Here is a 17,165-nt window from a genome sequence, read left to right on the forward strand (position 1 = left end):
AGCAGTTATTTAACTGAGGAAACTAACACAAAGAGTTATTAGTGCTATCACAGGTATTGGAGAATTGAAAAAGGAAAATGAAACAGGAAAGTAGTAGCTGCAAAAATTAGATGGGGAAATAAAGGTCAAGGTTGGGAATATTGGGACCAAACACTTGAAGGAGGGGCCTTAGAGAGGTGGAATGCAGACCTTGAGGAGAACACGCTGTCTTATACTGACTTATTCTGGTACCTCCGTGGCTCAGGGGAGGGCCTGCATTTCAGGACTCAGACCTCTGAGGAAGGTGGCTGGCTGGCTGGTACTGGTGTCTCTGAGGAATGTGATGAAGCTCCTTCTGGGAATATGGAAAGAAGTCCAAAGATGGAACCAACTGTTACTGCTGGCATGGACAACTGTTGCCTGGGTGACACTGATAGAAACAGGAAGTGAACAAGAAGGAGCAAGAGCCTTTTCTCTCATTCCTGCCTCAGATCTCCCACTATTGGCAGAAGTTAACGGAGAGCCAGACTGGCAAAGGAAATATGTAAATTGCAGAGACCTAGCCCAGCACCAAAAAAGAGAGTAGAGGTGGGAGAGTTTGAAGCTGAGGAACAATTTCTTCACAACCAGCACAGTTAGACAACCAGGATTAGATAACATACACAAAAATGAGGGAAAGGAAGGGTTCTAGAACATTTCACACGTTTCTAGTATTAGTAACCAAGTGAGTAGTGGAGAAAGATGTGGAGTGAGGAGAGGAGGTAGTTTGTAGTGTGTGAAAAAAATCTGTTGTGTTGATAAATTTAGTTTGAGAAACCTGGAATCTAATATAATACAATTCAAAGTGTCTCTAGCCAATATGCAATTTTAAAAACTGTGGCAAGGTTTCTTTGGTGGCTCAGTGGTAAAGAATCTGCCTGCCAATACAGGAGACACAGGAAATGTGGGTTTGATCCCTGATCTGGGAAAATTCCATATGCCAAGGGGCAACTAAGCCGGTGTGCCACAACTGATCCTGTGCTCTAGAGCCTGTGAGCCAAAACTCTTGAGCCCATATGCTGCAACTACTGAAGCCCGTGTGCCTAGAGACCATGCTGTACAATGAGAGAAGCCACCTCAATGAGGAACCTATGCACTGCAACTAGAGAGTGGCCTCCACTCACTGTAACGAGAGAAAAACCCATGCAGCAAAAAAGACTCAGCACAGCCAAACGTAAAATTAAATAAATGAATCAATACATAATTGTTTAAATTGTGGCAAAACACACATAAGATAAAAGTTATCATTTTAATCCTATTTTAAATTACTAGGCAAATAAAAATCTTTTTAAAAAATTAATTTATTTATTGTAATTGAAGGCTAACTGCTTTACAGTATTGTAGTGTTTTTTGCCATACACTGACATGAATCAGCCACGGGTGTACGTGTCCCCTGTCCTGAACCCCCTTCCCACCCCATCCCATCCCTCAGGGTTGTCCCCGTGCACCAGCTTTGAGTACCCTGATTCATGCATCAAACTTGGACTGGTGATCTATTTCACATATGGTAATATACATATTTCAATGCTATTCACAAATAAATATCTTAAAATTGAACCATTGTAACCATTAACACATTTTTCTCTTTTTAAATTTAATTAATTAATTTTTGGTTGCGCTGGGTCTTCCTTGCCGTGCACAGGCTTTCTCTAGTTGCAGTGAGCAGGGGCAACTCTTCTCGGTGCAGAGGCTTCTCACGGTGGTAGCTTCTCTTGTTGCAGAGCACTGTCTATGGAGCCTGAGGGCTTTAGTGGTTATAGTATGCAGGCTCAGTAGTTGTGGTACAAGGGCTTAGTTGCTCCTCGGCATGTGGAATTTTCCTGGACCAGAGATCGAGCCGGTGTCTCCTGCATTGGCAGGTGAATTTTTATCCAGTGTACCACTAGAGAAGTCCCCATTTTAACCATTTGTGAGTGTACAGTTCTGTGGCATTAACTACATTCATATTGCTTTGCAACTGTGATCACTATCTCCAGAACTTTTCCATCATCCCAAACTGAAACTGTCTACCATTAAGCAATGACTCCCCATGCCTTCCCCACAGCCCCTGGCTACCACCATTCTACTCCATGAATTTGACTATTCTAGCTACCTCATATAAGTGAACTCATATACTATTTGTTCTTTTGTGTTTGGCTTATTCACTTAGCATAGTGTATATTTAAGCTTCATCCATGTTGTATCATGTATTATAATTACATTCCTTTTTAAGGTTAAATAATATTCCATTTTAGGTACATACCACCATCATGAGAAACACTGGGCTGGATGAAGCACAAGCTGGAATCAAGATTGCTGGGAGAAATATCAATAACCTCAGATATGCAGATGACACCACCCTTATGGCAGAAAGTGAAGAAGAACTAAAGAGCCTCTTGATGAAAGTCAAAGAGGAGAGTGAAAAAGTTGGCTTAAAGTTCAACATTCAGAAAACTAAGATCATGGCATTTGGTCCCATCACTTCATGGCAAATAGATGGGGAAACAGTGGAAACAATGGCTGACTTTATTTTTCTGGGCTCTAAAATCACTGCAGATGGTGATTGCAGCCATGAAATGAAAAGACACTTACTCCTTGGAAGGAAAGTTATGACCAACCTAGACAGCGTATTAAAAAGCAGAGACATTACTTTGTCAACAAAGGTCTGTCTAGTCAAGGCTATGGTTTTTCTAGTAGTCATGTATGGATGTGAGAGTTAGACTATAAAGAAAGCTGAGCACAGAAGAATTGATGCTTTTGAACTGTGGTGTTGGAGGAGACTCTTGAGAGTCCCTTGGACTGCAAGGAGATCCAACCAGTCCATCCTAAAGGAGATCAGTCCTGGGTGTTCATTGGAAGGACTGATGTTGAAGCTGAAACTCCAATACTTTGGCCACCTGATGTGAAGAGCTGACTCATTTGAAAAGACCCTGATGCTGGGAAAGATTGAGGGCAGGAGGAGAAGGGGATGACAGAGGATGAGATGGTTGGATGGCATCACCAACTCAATGGACATGAGTTTGGGTAAACTCCAGGAGCTGGTGATGGACAGGAAGGCCTGGCATGCTGCGGTTCATGGGGTTGCAAAGAGTCAGACACAACTGAGAGACTGAACTGAACTGAACTGAACTTCCCCAGGACAATGACCTCCATTCAGAATAGATCTAAAGCCTTCTCATTTTTTCATTATAAAGATTCCCCAATTCTCTGCCTGCCTTTGGGTCTTTGCCAAACACAAGTGATGGTGGCTGACTCCCTCCTATAGCAAGTTCTGAATAAATAGCTTCTGTTTTTTTCTCATTTAGGGGGTTTTCTTTTTTTTTCTATATCTTTTTACCTTGAAGGTTTGTGTTTTCCCATTTTTAAAGAGAGATTTCAGGAGGAAGTGGAGTTACGTATGGCTCAATCCATCATTTAACTGGAGGTCTGTTTTTGTGCTCTTTTCTCTGTGACCTAGATGTTAGAGTCTACCCTACTTTTTACCCCCAGATCCAAAAAAGCCCCATAAATAATGTTTGTCTTTTCCTCCTGCAAACCTGGATGCAAAATTCAATTCCTGTTCAAATCCCTCTAATGAATCTCCTGGAACAAAAACGTTAGAGAATGATACAGACGTTATGGACACTAACCTACGAGGAAGAGATGAGGTTGCATAACATGCACACACTTCTCATAAGCAACTTAAAATCCAATCTCCGAACATTTTAAACACTCTTTCTCTTCCACAGTCTCTCCTCCCAGATGTCTTTCTTCCAGGAAGATTCAGCTTTCAACCCCTGTTGTTAGATGAACTTGTCTCACTGTGGGGGTGTATATATCTCACCCTTACTCTAAGGGGCCTTCATGAATTTCTTCTAAATGAATATGGGCATTTTCCCCAAGAGATAGTCTCATTCCACTTCCTTAGGAGAAAAAAGAGTTCTGATTCTCTAAACCACCAAGAAAGGATGCCTTTTCTCACTTGCTGACAGTAAAGTCTTTTTTTTGCGTCCCCAGCTAGCTTGTAAGCTTCTTGAGTGCATAGCTGCATATTTTTATAATCTGTATAATACCTAAAATATTAGAAAAGTTTATAGAAGGGATCAGTGGGCAGAAAGGAATGACAGAATTTCAATGGAAGGAAACAGGATACTGAATAAGCCTATTTAGTGGTTTCCTCTAAGTTTTGACCTTTATCTTCAACACACTAAACAAATCGAATAAATGCTTTTCACCTTTATTGTACATCTACTAGGCACCGTATTCAGCAGCTTTTAGTTGACCTGTGTGATGTGCATTCATTATTAGTATCTTTCATTTCCTGTATCACTTAGGGATTGGGTTCTATTGGTAGTAGCAAAGACGACTGCATGACTTAAAAAAATTAATTTTCTCATGTAAAAGAAGTCCAGAAGTAACCTAAACTTAGAAACTGCAGAAGACATCAGAAATCCAGGCTTCTTCAACCTCTCCACTCCCCCTTTCTAGGCATGTGGCTTCCATCTTCAAGGTGCCACTGTGGTGGCAGAGGGCTGTGGTGCTCTAGCCATCAGGTTTTAGTCTCAGCAAGAAGGATAATGATAAAAAGCACCCCCTACCACCAAAAAGGACCTTTTTAATAACTTTACCCAAAGTCAAATGCAAAAACCTATTTATAACTTGTTTATACCTCATTGGCCAGAACTTAGTCACATGGCCACCATACCTAATCACAATGGAGACAGAAAAATGTATTGTTTAATACATGTAATATACCTACTACTGTTACTAAGTAGAGAGGAGAATGGATATTGGGTAGGCCACTAGCACTTTTGCCACAGTTCCTCTTGAATTTTCTGGACATGACATCCCTGTGCTTGGCATTAAGTTGTCCTTGGAATCAATTAATTACATTTCAGATAAATCAAGCAGTTCATAGCATGATCACTCGCTCTTTTGTAACTAATTGACTTTATTTATAGAGCAGTTTTAGATTCAGAGAAAATTCTAATAGAAAGTACAGAGTTCCTATATGCCTTTCCCCCAACCCCTACAGTTCAGTTTAGTCACTCATTTCATGTCTGACTCTTTGCAACCCCATGGACCACAGCACTCAAGGCTTCCCTGTCCATCACCAACTCCTGGAGCTTGATCAAACTCATGTCCATCGAGTCGCTGATGCCATCCAACCATCTCATCCTCTGTCATTCCCTTTTCCTCCTGCCTTCAATCTTTTCCAGCATCAGGGTCTTTTCCAATGAGTCAGTTCTTCGCATCACGTGGCCAAAGTATTGGAGTTTCAGCTTCAGCATCAATTTTTCAAATGAATATTCAGGACTGATTTCCTTTAGGATTGACTGATTTGATCTCCTTGCAGTCCAAGGGACTCTCAAGAGTCTTCTCCAGCACCATAGTTCATAAACATCAATTCTTTGGCCCTCAGCTTTCTTTACAGTCCAACTCTCACATCCATACATGACTACTGGAAAAACCATAGCTTTGACTAGATGGATCTTTGTCGGTAAAGCAATGTCTCTACTTTTTAATATGCTGTCTAGGTTGGTCATAGCTTTTCTTCCAAGGAGCAAGCATCTTTTAATTTCATGGCTGCGGCCACCATCTGCAGTGATTTTGGAGCCCCCCCAAAAATAAAGTCTCTCACTGTTTCCATTTTTTCCCTATTTGCCATAAAGTGATGGGACCAGATGCCATGATCTTAATTTTCTGAATGTTGAGTTTTAAGCCCACCCCACACAACTTCCCTATTATAATATTAACATTTTCCACTGGTGTGGTATGTTTGCTACAATTGATGAACCAATATTGCCATTATTACTGACTTAAGTCCATAGTTTAGGATTTTCCCGTGTTGCACAATCCTATGGGTCTTGACACATGCATCATATCATACAGAACCATACAGAATTCCATGTCCTTCAGTACCATACAGAGTAGTTTCACTGCCCTAAAAATCCTCAGTGCTCCCTCCACCTGTGCACCCGCTCTTCTTCCCCACCACTGGGTAGCCCTCTGGCCACCACTGATCTTTTTGCTGTCACCACACTTTTGCCTTTTCCAGAATGTCATGTACAGTAGTTGGAATCACACAGTATGTACCCTGCTCAGATTGGCTTCTTTCACTTAGCAACGTGTATTTAAGATTCCTTCTTGTGGGTTGATAGTTTTTTTTCTTTTTGTCATTGAATAATATTCCATTGTATGGATGTAACACAGTTTGGTTACCCATTCACCTGCTGAAGAACATCTTGGTTGCTTTCAATTTATGACAAAAGCTGTGGTAAACATTTATGTGCAAGTTTTTGTGTGGATTACGTTTTCAACTCATTTGTGTAAATATCTATGAGCATGATCGCTGGATTGAGTGGCAAAACTATGTTTAACTTTGTTAAGAAACTGACAAATTATCTTCAGAAGGAACTGTACTATTTTGCATTCCAGCCGGCAATGAATGAGAGTTACTGTTGCTGGGTATCCTCAGAAGCACTTGCTGTTGTAGTGTTTGGATTTTAGCCATTCTAATAGAATTTAGTGATTCAATGAAGTACTGGTATCTCATTGTTGTTTTAATTTACAATTCCCAAACAACAGGTAAAGTTGATAATCTTTTCATATGCTTACTTGGATATCATATAACTTCTTTGAGATGTCTATTTAGATCTTTTGCTCCCTTTTTAATTGGGTTACTGAATTTCAAAAGTTCTCTCTATAATCTGGATAACAGTCCTTTATTAACTATGTATTTTGCTGAGATTTCCTCCAAGTCTGTGACTTGTCTTTTCTTCTTTTGTATAAAACATTTTTGAAATGAATTTGTTCATTATATTTTCTGATTTCTTGTATCTCTGTTGTACTTTGTTATATTTCCCCTTCTAGTCCTAACATTATTCATTTGTTGCTATTTCTCTTCTATCTGGATCAGACTCACAGAACTTTTTTCACTAGTGTTTTCAAAGATCTGGTCTCCCCTTGTGGCTCACCTGGTAAAGAATCTGCCTGCAATACGGGAGACCTCGGTCCAATCCCTGGGTGGGGAAGATCCCCTGGAGAAAGAAAAGGCTACCCACTCCAGTATTCTGGCCTGGAGAATTCCACGGACTGTATAGTTCATGGGGTCACAAAAAGTCAGACACGACTGAGTGACTTTCACTTTCAAAGATCTAATCTTAGTTTTGTTGGCCATATGAATCACGTCTTTTTCTATTTTACTAATTTTTTCTATGATTTTGTTATCCTCTTCCTTCTAGTACTTTGAATTTATTCTCTTGTTTCTTTCTAATGTATTAGCTAGTCACTTATATAATTGATTTTCAGTATTTCTTATTTTCCAGTGTAAAAAGCATATGTTTACATGTATCGTGTAAATTTTAAAAATATGTATAGCATTTTTTTACTTCTCAAATCTAATATTATATATTTTAATTGGGATTTCTTGTTTTAACTTTTAGTAAGATTTTTAAAAAATTCTCCAAATATATGGAGTTTTTAAAAATAATCATTTTATTATTGATTTTTAACAAGTGTAATGTGGTCAGGGAATCTCTGACCACATCACACTTAAGTTAAAAATCAATAATAAAATGATTATTTTTAAAACTCCATATATTTGGAGGGGGCTTCCCTGGTGGCTCAGACAGTAAAGAATCTGCCCGCAACACGGGAGACCTAGGTTCAGTCCCTGGGTCTGGAAGATCCCCTGGAGAAGGGAATGGCTACCCACTCCAGTATTCTTTCCTGGAAAATTCTATGGACATAGGAGCCTGGCAGGCTACATTGTCCATGGGGTCGCAAAGAGTCGGACATGACTGAAATGGCCCAGCACTAGCACATATTTGGAGAATTTTTAAAAAATCTTACTAAAAGATTTTTTACAGCATTTTCCTCTGTGGCCAGAGAATGAGAGCTGTATTGTCTGACCACATTACAATTAAGTTAAAAACAATACAAAAATGATTATTTTAAAAACTCCATATATTTGGAGAATTTTTAAAATATTTTACTAAAAGATTCTTAACAGCATTTTTTTCAATATGTATAAAGTTGTTCAATGACCTAAATCAAAATTAATTTTCTTAAATCTTCTGTTTTTAAAGTATGTGCTCTCTCAAAACGCTGGGTGCAAGAGTTCTATACATATTCCTTCCCCTGGTGGCTCAATGAAGAATCTGCCTGCAATTACTGTGTGTCTTAGATGTTTTTTCATGTTTAAGTGTGCAGTATGCTGAATGTTTTGTGTCCTTTGAAAATTCATATGTTGAAAACTATCTCCCAACGTAATGGTATCAGGAAGGGGAGGCCTTTGGGAAATGACTAGGACATGAGGGTGGAGTCACCGTGAGTAGGATTAGTGCCTTATAAGGGAGACCCAAGAGAGCGCCTTATCTCTTAGGCCAAGTGAGGACACAGTCTGGTCCTGGTCTATAAAACAGGAAGTAGGCATTCACCAGGCAATAAATCTGTTGGCACCTCGATCATGGACTTTTCAGCCTCCGGAACTGTGAGAAGTAAATTTTTGTTGTTTATAAGCTGCCCATCCAATAGGGACCTCCTTGGTGGCTCAGACAGTAAAGAATTGCCTGCAATGCAGGAGACCTGGGTTAAATCCCTGGGTCAGGAATATCCCCTGGAGGAGGAAATGGCAACCCGCTCCAGTATTCTTGCCTGGAGAATCCTTTGGACAGAGGAGTCTGGGGTCAATAGAGTGGCAAAGAGTCAGACACAACTGAAGCAACTTAGCACAGTCAATAGTAATTTTTAATTATAGTACAAAGGGACTAAAACAAAGCGTGAGATACTAACAAGTTGACTGGAAATTATTTATGCACAGATGGAGCTTGTTGACTAGACCTTAAATGTAGGGTGATTGCTTGTGGATATAGACAGCTTATTACGGGACCCTTCAAATGATGTATCCTTCCATTCTAATTTCTGTCTTTTAAAATTATACCGCTATTTGTCTCCTCTCCTGTTCTTTTTCTTCTTTGGTCTTATAAACTTTTCATTCCTTTACCTTCATTCTAAATAAAAGCCCCTTCCCCACCCCCGCCCCCGCCAGCCCCACACACAAAAAGCCCCACTTTTTATTGAAGTATAAATACCTTCAGAAAAGTGTCCACAAACATGCAACCTGAACACACATGTAAATCAGCACTCAGATTAAGAAACAGAACATTATTAGCGAGAAGCTCCCATGTTCTCTTCCAGAGTCATTACTCCACTAAGAGTAAGCGCTACATTTGTTACCAAAAGAAACTTCTGTCCACTCACCTGTGCACAGTAAAGTCTATCTACTGACACAGGGCTGTAGTGGAGCAACTGCAGCATTTATTGCAGGGCACCAAGCCAAGGAATCTAGGTAGCTAGGACTCAAAAGATCTGAACTCCCTGAGGGCTTTCAGGGAAGAGTTTTTAAAGATGGGGTGAGGGAGATTGGGGTGGGGTGCGTGATCATCTCATGGACATTCTTCTGATTAGTTGGTGATGAGGTAATCAGGAGTCAACATCAACCTTCTTTTACAACTGGTCTGGGATCTAATGCTTATTACAGCATATAGTTAACTTCTTTACCTGCTAGGGGTTTTGGATCTGCAAAATAGCCCAAAGGACATAGCTTAGAATATTATCTATAACCTTTGTTGTCCAGTTTCTAAGTCATTTCTGACTCTTTGAGACCCCATTGACCACAGCACACCAGGCTTCTGAGACCTTCACTGTCTCTTGGAGTTTGCCCAGACTCATGTCTATTGAGTCAGTGATGCCATCCAACCATCTCATCCTCTGTTGCCCCCTTCTCCTCCTTCCTTGAGGAGTAACTGAAGGTCCTTGACTTTGTTTAATGGCTAAACTATTATTATTTTGTCTTGCTTGAGTGTTTCCCCTTTTTTCTGCATTTTCTCACTTCTGATTAATTTTATTCTTTAGAATTCAGGTAAAGTGTAGAAGGTTAAAGTTTTTCTACAGACAAGAGGCAGGCAGAGAACATGGGGAACAAGGGGTTCTGTCCTTGGGAGGCCCAATAAGGTCCTGCTTATTATAAGGTCCTACACACTGACTTCTAACAGCATGGGTATTTGCATAGTTTCCAATTTAATGCTATTACTAAGTATAAGCATAAGCTTTTTTTGTGCATGTCCTTTAAGTGAACATATGTATACATATTTGGCTATGCATAGCTTCAGCTTTCGCTGATCCTGCCAAACAGTTTAACAAAGTGACTGGGCCAATTTATGTTCCCTTCAGTAGCCTGAGGGAGAAGGCAATGGCACCCCACTCCAGTACTCTTGCCTGGAAAATCCCATGGACGGAGGAGCCTGGTAGGCTGTAGTCCATGGGGTCGCTAAGAGTCAGACACGACTGAGTGACTTCACTTTCACTTTTCACTTTCATGCATTGGAGAAGGAAATGGCAACCCACTCCAGTGTTCTTGCCTGGAGAATCCCAGGGACGGGGGAGCCTGGTGGGCTGCCGTCTCTGGAGTCGCACAGAGTCGGACACGGCTGAAGCGACTTGGCAGCAGCAGCAGCAGTAGCCTGAGAGTTCTGGTTGCTCCACAGTCTTGGCAGTACTTTGTATTTTCTCTCTTTTTCATTTTAGCCTTTCTGTTGGGTATGTAAGGGCTTCCCAGGTGGTGCTAGTGGTAAAGAACCCACCTGTCAAAGCAGGAGACTTAATAAACATGGGTTCAAATCCTGGTGGGGAAGATCCCCTGGAGGAGGGTATGGCAACCCACTCCAGTTTTCTTGCCCAGAGAATCCCATGGTCAGAGGAGCCTGGCGGGCTACAGTTCATGGAGGTCACAAACAGACATGACTGAATGGCTGAGCATGCACGCACGTACGTGGGTGCGTAAAGGTGTCTCACTGAGGTTTTTTTTTTAATATGTTATTTGTGGGATCTTCATCTCCACGTGCCAGATCTTTCATTGTGGCATATGGGCTCTAGTTGTGGTGCGAGGGCTTGCTCCATGGTATGTGGGATCTTAGTCCCCAAAACTGGATGGACCACAACCCTTGAATTGCAATACAGATTCCTAATCACTGAACCACCCAAGAAGTCCTTCTCTGAGGTTTTAATTTGCATTTCCCCTTTACTTTTTTGTTTTTTAGGTGTTTTAGGATGGAGCAGATGAAAATGCAGAGGGTTAATGCTGTATATCTGCCAGAAAATTTCCCTTAATGGGTCATTACGTAATGGAACTTAGAACCTTTTCTCCTGTACTGGAAGCCAAACGATGTAGCAATGAGGGCAACAAGCTTTGCAATCAGATATACTGTTTTGATATATATATATATGGGAGCAGATATACCAGCTCCAATTCTTACTTGCTGAATTACCTTGAGAAATTTAACCTTTCTCTACATTATGTAAAATGGCACTAATAATAGTACTCTCATGAGATTATGAGGATTAAATGAGATAAAATATGTAAAACGTTTTGCAAAGTTCCTAGCATACTATTAGCACAGAGTCCCCAAATGGCAGCTATTATTATCCCTTATATTGGTTTTTTTTTTTCCTTATATTGTTTATGCACATCTCATTTCTATTTTACACATTCTAGGACAAAGCAACAGCACATAAAACACACATAAGGTGCCTCACAAATGTCAGTTACTGATAAAGACTGGATTAAAGTTTTTAAATATAAACGGAAGGTATTGTGGTTCTTGTTATAAAAGATGGCATACGTATTATAATGCATATAGTATAAAAGGCACTTCTAATGAGGAATGTATTATTTAAACAAGTGTCTCTTCTGTTTACCTTTCTCATTTAACAACTAAGAAAATCAGTGCGGTGGAGAAACACCACCCGAGCTAATTAGTAAGGACAGTCACAAATCCCATATTGCATTTGTGACGGTTACAGAGGCTTCCTTCCTTAAAACCAAGACAAACAAAAATATCACCCAGAAAAAAAAAAAAAAGGGCACCACTTATCCGAAAAGATGTTAAGACTTTCCGATTTTAACAGAGCTTTTGTTCAGCACTGGAGAAACTGGTAAGGCACTAGCGACCGCAGCTGCTTCCGTACAAGATGGCGTCGCCCACTTGTACACCCCTGCTCGGGTTACGTCACGGAACCGGAAGTGGTTTCCGTCCTAGAGGATTCGGGTGGGTGCGCGCAGGTGGTCACAGAGGTTCCAGATATTCAGCGTGGGGTGCCGCAGGTGTTCGGGTCGGGTCCAGGGCCGCAGGTAAGTGAGGCTCGGCGGCCGGCGAAGCTTTTCTCCGGGTCTGTGCGAATGGTGGAGGCGGTTTTCCGTGCGGACTGAGGAGAGGGCTCAAGATGCTGGCGAGGTCACCGTGCGCGGGGGCGAATGATTGCGGGGACCTCGTTGTCCCCGAGCGACTTGGCCCTGCCCCTCTCCCCGCCTTCCTCGCCGGTGGCGGGGGCAGTTCAGCACCTAGGTGCGCCGCGGGGGCTTTCACCTCGATCGCTAGCTCCCGGTGGCCTTCCGGGGCCGCCTCCTCGGACCCGCGTCTGCTCTCTTTAAGGAGTACCTACCAAACCTTCCTGGCTTCTTGACCCAGTTAGCTACAAAGGAAGCACCGCTCGCAACATCTGGCAGCTCCTTAGACGCTGCGTGTTGCACGCGTCCACAGATGAGTTTCGTGCCCTCGATTCGTGGGGACCTACGCCCGCCCCCATTGTTACCACCTCTTTCTTCCCAGACCACACCCGCTGCTATGGACCTTGTTGGGAGGCACCTCTTTTTCTTTTCGCAACCCTGGAATATAGATCAGGACTAGAACCGTAATGTTGATTTATTACAGAATTGATACATGCTTGTTAAAATATAAACGAAACCTAAACTTTTATAAGCTTTTGATATATTAATGAACATAAACTCCCTTAGACACTCATTTCTTGAAAACACTAAAATATTTACACCGTAGAACTGCAGTGAAAGGTTTTGTAATATCAAAGTTGCGAAGTTCGAGAGAAAAGGGGTTATTTAAGAGAAGGGAAGGAATTATGAATTTTGGTCAAGTTGAGTTTGCTTTTAAAAAATGTATTTATTCTTTTATATTTATTTTAGCTGTAGCCCATGTCATGTAGCCCATGTCATTTACACAAAATAGATCCTCTTTGACCTCTTTCCATCTCCATCTTTTCTTTTTTAATCTTTTGTCCCTAGGTAAAAACTGTTATCAGTTTGGCATGTTTTTTCTTTTTTTGGTTTACATTTATTGACACGTGTTTGTACAGATACATGTGTAAAATTTTGGGTTAAACTTTTACCAATGTGGCATATTGTACCTCTTCAACAACTAAACTTCCTGTGCTTAAAAATGGGTCTTGGAACTTTTTCTTTGTTAATAAGTAGACATCTGCCATATTTGGTCTACTTGCTCTGTAAATTCCAGAACATGTTACAGTCCCATAATATGTGAGATAATTCCATAGGTTGCTTAGTTTTTCCGTCTTAGGCACAGTGTGGCAGAGAACATCCTCCCACAGCGTCTGTGAGCTTGAGTGAGCATTTCTCAAAGATAGAAACCTGCAGGTGGAATTGCTGGGTGGGAGGGTGTGGATATTTTATGCCAAACTGCCCACCAGCAGTGTATAATAATCTCTGCTTTCCCAGCTCTTTTAAACATTTGATGGTGTCAGCCTTTTTTGCTTTTGCCAATCTGATGGGTGGGAAATGACTCTAATTTGGTGTTTTAATTTCTTTTTCCCTGGTTATTGGTGAGATTGAGCATCTTTTCATGATCGTTGGCTATTTGTATTCCTTCCTCTTTTGAGAAATGCCTCATTTCTTTTGGGTTGTCTGGTTATATATGGTAATGCTTTATATATTAATCTTTTATCATTCATATACATTTGAAATATTTATTCCCAACATTTTGAAGTTGTTTCTTATCTCTTAACCATGTGGCATCTTTGTAGAATCAATCAATCAAAGTCTGTGTTTAAATGTATCAGTCTTTCACTTTGTGTATTTAGTGGGCTTTCATGCCTAATCCCAGTGGCTCTCAAATGGGAGCTGTTTTGCTTTCTGGGAGCCACTTGGCAATGTCACGAGATGTATTTTGGTTCTCATCCAGTGGGTAGAAGCCAGGGATGCTGCTAAATACCCCACAGTGCCCAGGAAAGCCCTTAAGCAAAGAATTTTTCTGGCCTAAAATGTCAGTAGTGCTGAGGCTGAAAAACCCTGTGCTACCCTGGGGCCGCGCTTTCTCTTACCGCTGTTTTCTCCTGTAAATTGTTACATGTTAGAGGTTTTCTCTAATTCCTTTGTGTGTGTGTCAGAGAGAGAGAGAATGGTGTGTGCCTTTTTCTTGTTTTCCAAGCAGTGTCACTCTGAATATCAGTCCATCCGTGCCCCATTAATCTAAAATACCACATTTATCACGTACTAATGTCTCACCCACACGGTGTCTTTTCTGTACGCTCTTCTGTCCTATGTCCGAATCTTCTATTTTGCTGGGCCAATACCATAGCATTCTACATTAAGTATGTATTATACTTGGGTATCTAGTAGGGTAAGTAGTCCCTCATGATTATTTTTATTGTTATTTTATTGGAAGTCATACTTTATCAGCTTATGTACTCATTATTTAATCAGTGTTTTGGGGGTAGTCTTACAGTTTCTTGCCCAGATTAATTTTAGAATCAGCTTGTCAAGTAGTTTTTTTCTTTTTTTAAGTGAGTTTACTGTGGTGACCTAAATGGGAAGCGGTGGGGGGGCCTTCCCTGGTGGCTCAGTGGTAAAGAATCTGCTTGCCAATGCAGGAGACATGGGTTTGATTCCTGGATTGGGAAGATCCCCTGGAGAAGGAAATGACTACCCACTCCAGTATTCTTGCCTGGGAAATCCCATGGACAGTGGAGCCTGGCGGGCTACAGTTCATGGGGTCCCAAAAGAGTCAGACACGACTTGGTGACTGCAACAAAATGGAAAGGAAATCTAAGAGAGTGGGCATATGTATACATATGACTGATACACTTTGCTCTACAACAAGAAACTAACACATTGTAAAGCACCTGTACTCCAATAAAAATTAATAAAAAAATAATTGCATTTAAAAATAAGATGGTCTTATTGAAATGTAATTCACATAATTTGTTCTTTAAAGTACACAATTCAGTGATTTTTTAGTATATTTCCAGTTAAGCAGCCGTTGCTATAACCTAATTCTGTTTTATTTTTAAAAGTTTATTTATTTGGTTGTGCCAGGCTTAGTTGCAGCATGTGGGATCTAGTTCCCCAACCAGGGATCAAACCCTGGCCCCTGCATTGAGAGTGCAGAGTGTTAGCTACTAGACCACCAGGGAAGTCCCTACAGCCTAATTTTTGGACATCATTATCATCCCCCAAAGACAGTTGCTTCAGTCATGTCCGATTCTTTGAAAGGACTCTAGCTTGCCAGGCTCCTCTGTCCATGGGATTATCCTGGCAAGAATACTAGAGTGGGTTGCCATTCCCTTCTTGAGGGATCTTTCCACCCAGGGATTGAATCTGCGTCTTCTGCGGCTCCTGCATCGCAGGTGGACTCTTTACCACTGACCCAACTGGAAAGCCCAAAGAAGCCCATACCTATTATCAGTACCCATTCCCCAATATCCTAGCCCGGTGCATGCTAAGTCGCTTCTGTCGTGTCCGACTCTTTGTAGCCCCTATGGACCATAGCCTACCAGGCTCCTCTGTCCATGGGATTCTCCAGACAATACTGGAGTGGGTTGCCATTTCCTCTTCCAGGGGATCTTCCTGACCCAGGGATCAAACCCAGGTCTTCTGCATTGCTGGCAGATTCTTTACCATCTGAGCCATCAGGGAAGCTGCTAGCCCTAGCCCTCAGTTCAGTTCAGTTCAGTCGCTCAGTCGTGTCCGACGCTTTGCGACCCCGTGAACCACAGCACGCCAGGCCTCCCTGTCCATCACCAACTCCCGGAGTTCACCCAGACTCACGTCCATCGAGTCAGTGATGCCATCCAGCCATCTCATCCTCTGTCGTCCCCTTCTCCTCCTGCCCCCAATCCCTCCCAGCATCAGAGTCTTTTCCAATGAGTCAACTCTTTGCATGAGGTGGCCAAAGTACTGGAGTTTCAGCTTTAGCATCATTCCTTCCAAAGAACACCCTGCTGCTGCTGCTGCTAAGTCGCTTCTGTGCGACCTCATAGACGGCAGCCCATCAGGCTCCCCCGTCCCTGGGATTCTCCAGGCAAGAACACTGGAGTGGGTTGCCATTTCCTTCTCCAATGCATGAAAGTGAAAAAGAACACCCTAGACAGTCACTAATTTTTCTGCCTTTATAGATCTAAGCATTTTGTATAAATGGAATTGTACAATTTTTGTACGATTTTGTGATTGGCTTCTTTCACTTGGTATAATGTTCTCAAGGTTCATCCATGTTGCAACATGTGTCAGTATTCATTCCTTTTTATCTCTGAATAAGATTCCATTCTCTGGTGTATTTGTTTCCTAGGGCTACAGTATCGAAGTAACGAAAACTGGATGGCTTAAAATAACAGATATATTCTCTCACAGCCTTGGAGGCTATAAAGTCCAAAATCAAGTTGCCAGCAGGAGTGCGTTCTCTCGGGTCTCTACGGGGGAATCCTTTCCTGCCTCTTTTCTAGCTTCTGACTTTGCCAGCAGTCCTTGGCATTGTTTGGCATGCCTTAGCTTGCAGCTGCATAACTCCAACTTCTGCCTCTGTCTTCACCTGGCCTTCATCCCAGAGTGTCTGTCTTCACGTTGTAATTCTCTTTGTGAAAGTCTGTCTCAGTCTTTTCTCCCCTTCATATAAGGACACCAGTTATTGAATTAAAGGCCCACTCCACTCCAGCAGGACCCTGTTTTAACTTAATTAGGTATGCAGAGGCCATTTCCAAATAAAGTCATGTTTATAGGTAATGGGAGTTAGGACATTAACATATCTTTTGGGGGAATCACATAACATTATGGATATACCCCATTTTATTTATCTGTGCATCAGCTGCTGGACATGTTTCCACTTTTGGCTATTATGAATAATGCTGCTATGAACTGTTGTGTGGACACGTGTTTTCATTCCTCTTGGATATATACCTAGAAGTGGAGGTGCCGGCTCATGTGGCAACTCTGTGTTTAATCATTTGAGCAACTGCCAGATTATTTTCCAAACAGCTGTACCTTTTTATGTCAACATCAACAGTATATGAGGATTCTAATTTCTCCACATTATTGCCAGCACTTATTA

The 17,165-nt window shown here is 41.5% G+C and overlaps 1 protein-coding gene across 3 annotated transcripts in view; it reads left to right on the forward strand.

The window, feature by feature from the left end:
- The first annotated feature begins 12,061 nt into the window (after positions 1-12,061).
- EXD2 (exonuclease 3'-5' domain containing 2) overlaps positions 12,062-17,165 on the forward strand; it is a 60,713-nt gene continuing 55,609 nt past the window's right edge. For 2 of the 3 annotated variants that reach the window (XM_070797760.1, XM_070797764.1), the window contains exon 1: positions 12,062-12,169. The gene's annotated coding sequence lies outside the window, so the exon portion shown is untranslated. Of the gene's footprint in view, positions 12,170-12,225; positions 12,730-17,165 lie in introns of those variants that run through there. The other variant, XM_070797762.1, reaches the window with a different exon arrangement.

Source organism: Bos indicus, chromosome 10 (assembly GCF_029378745.1).
Source record: "Bos indicus isolate NIAB-ARS_2022 breed Sahiwal x Tharparkar chromosome 10, NIAB-ARS_B.indTharparkar_mat_pri_1.0, whole genome shotgun sequence".
Lineage (NCBI taxonomy): Eukaryota > Metazoa > Chordata > Mammalia > Artiodactyla > Bovidae > Bos > Bos indicus.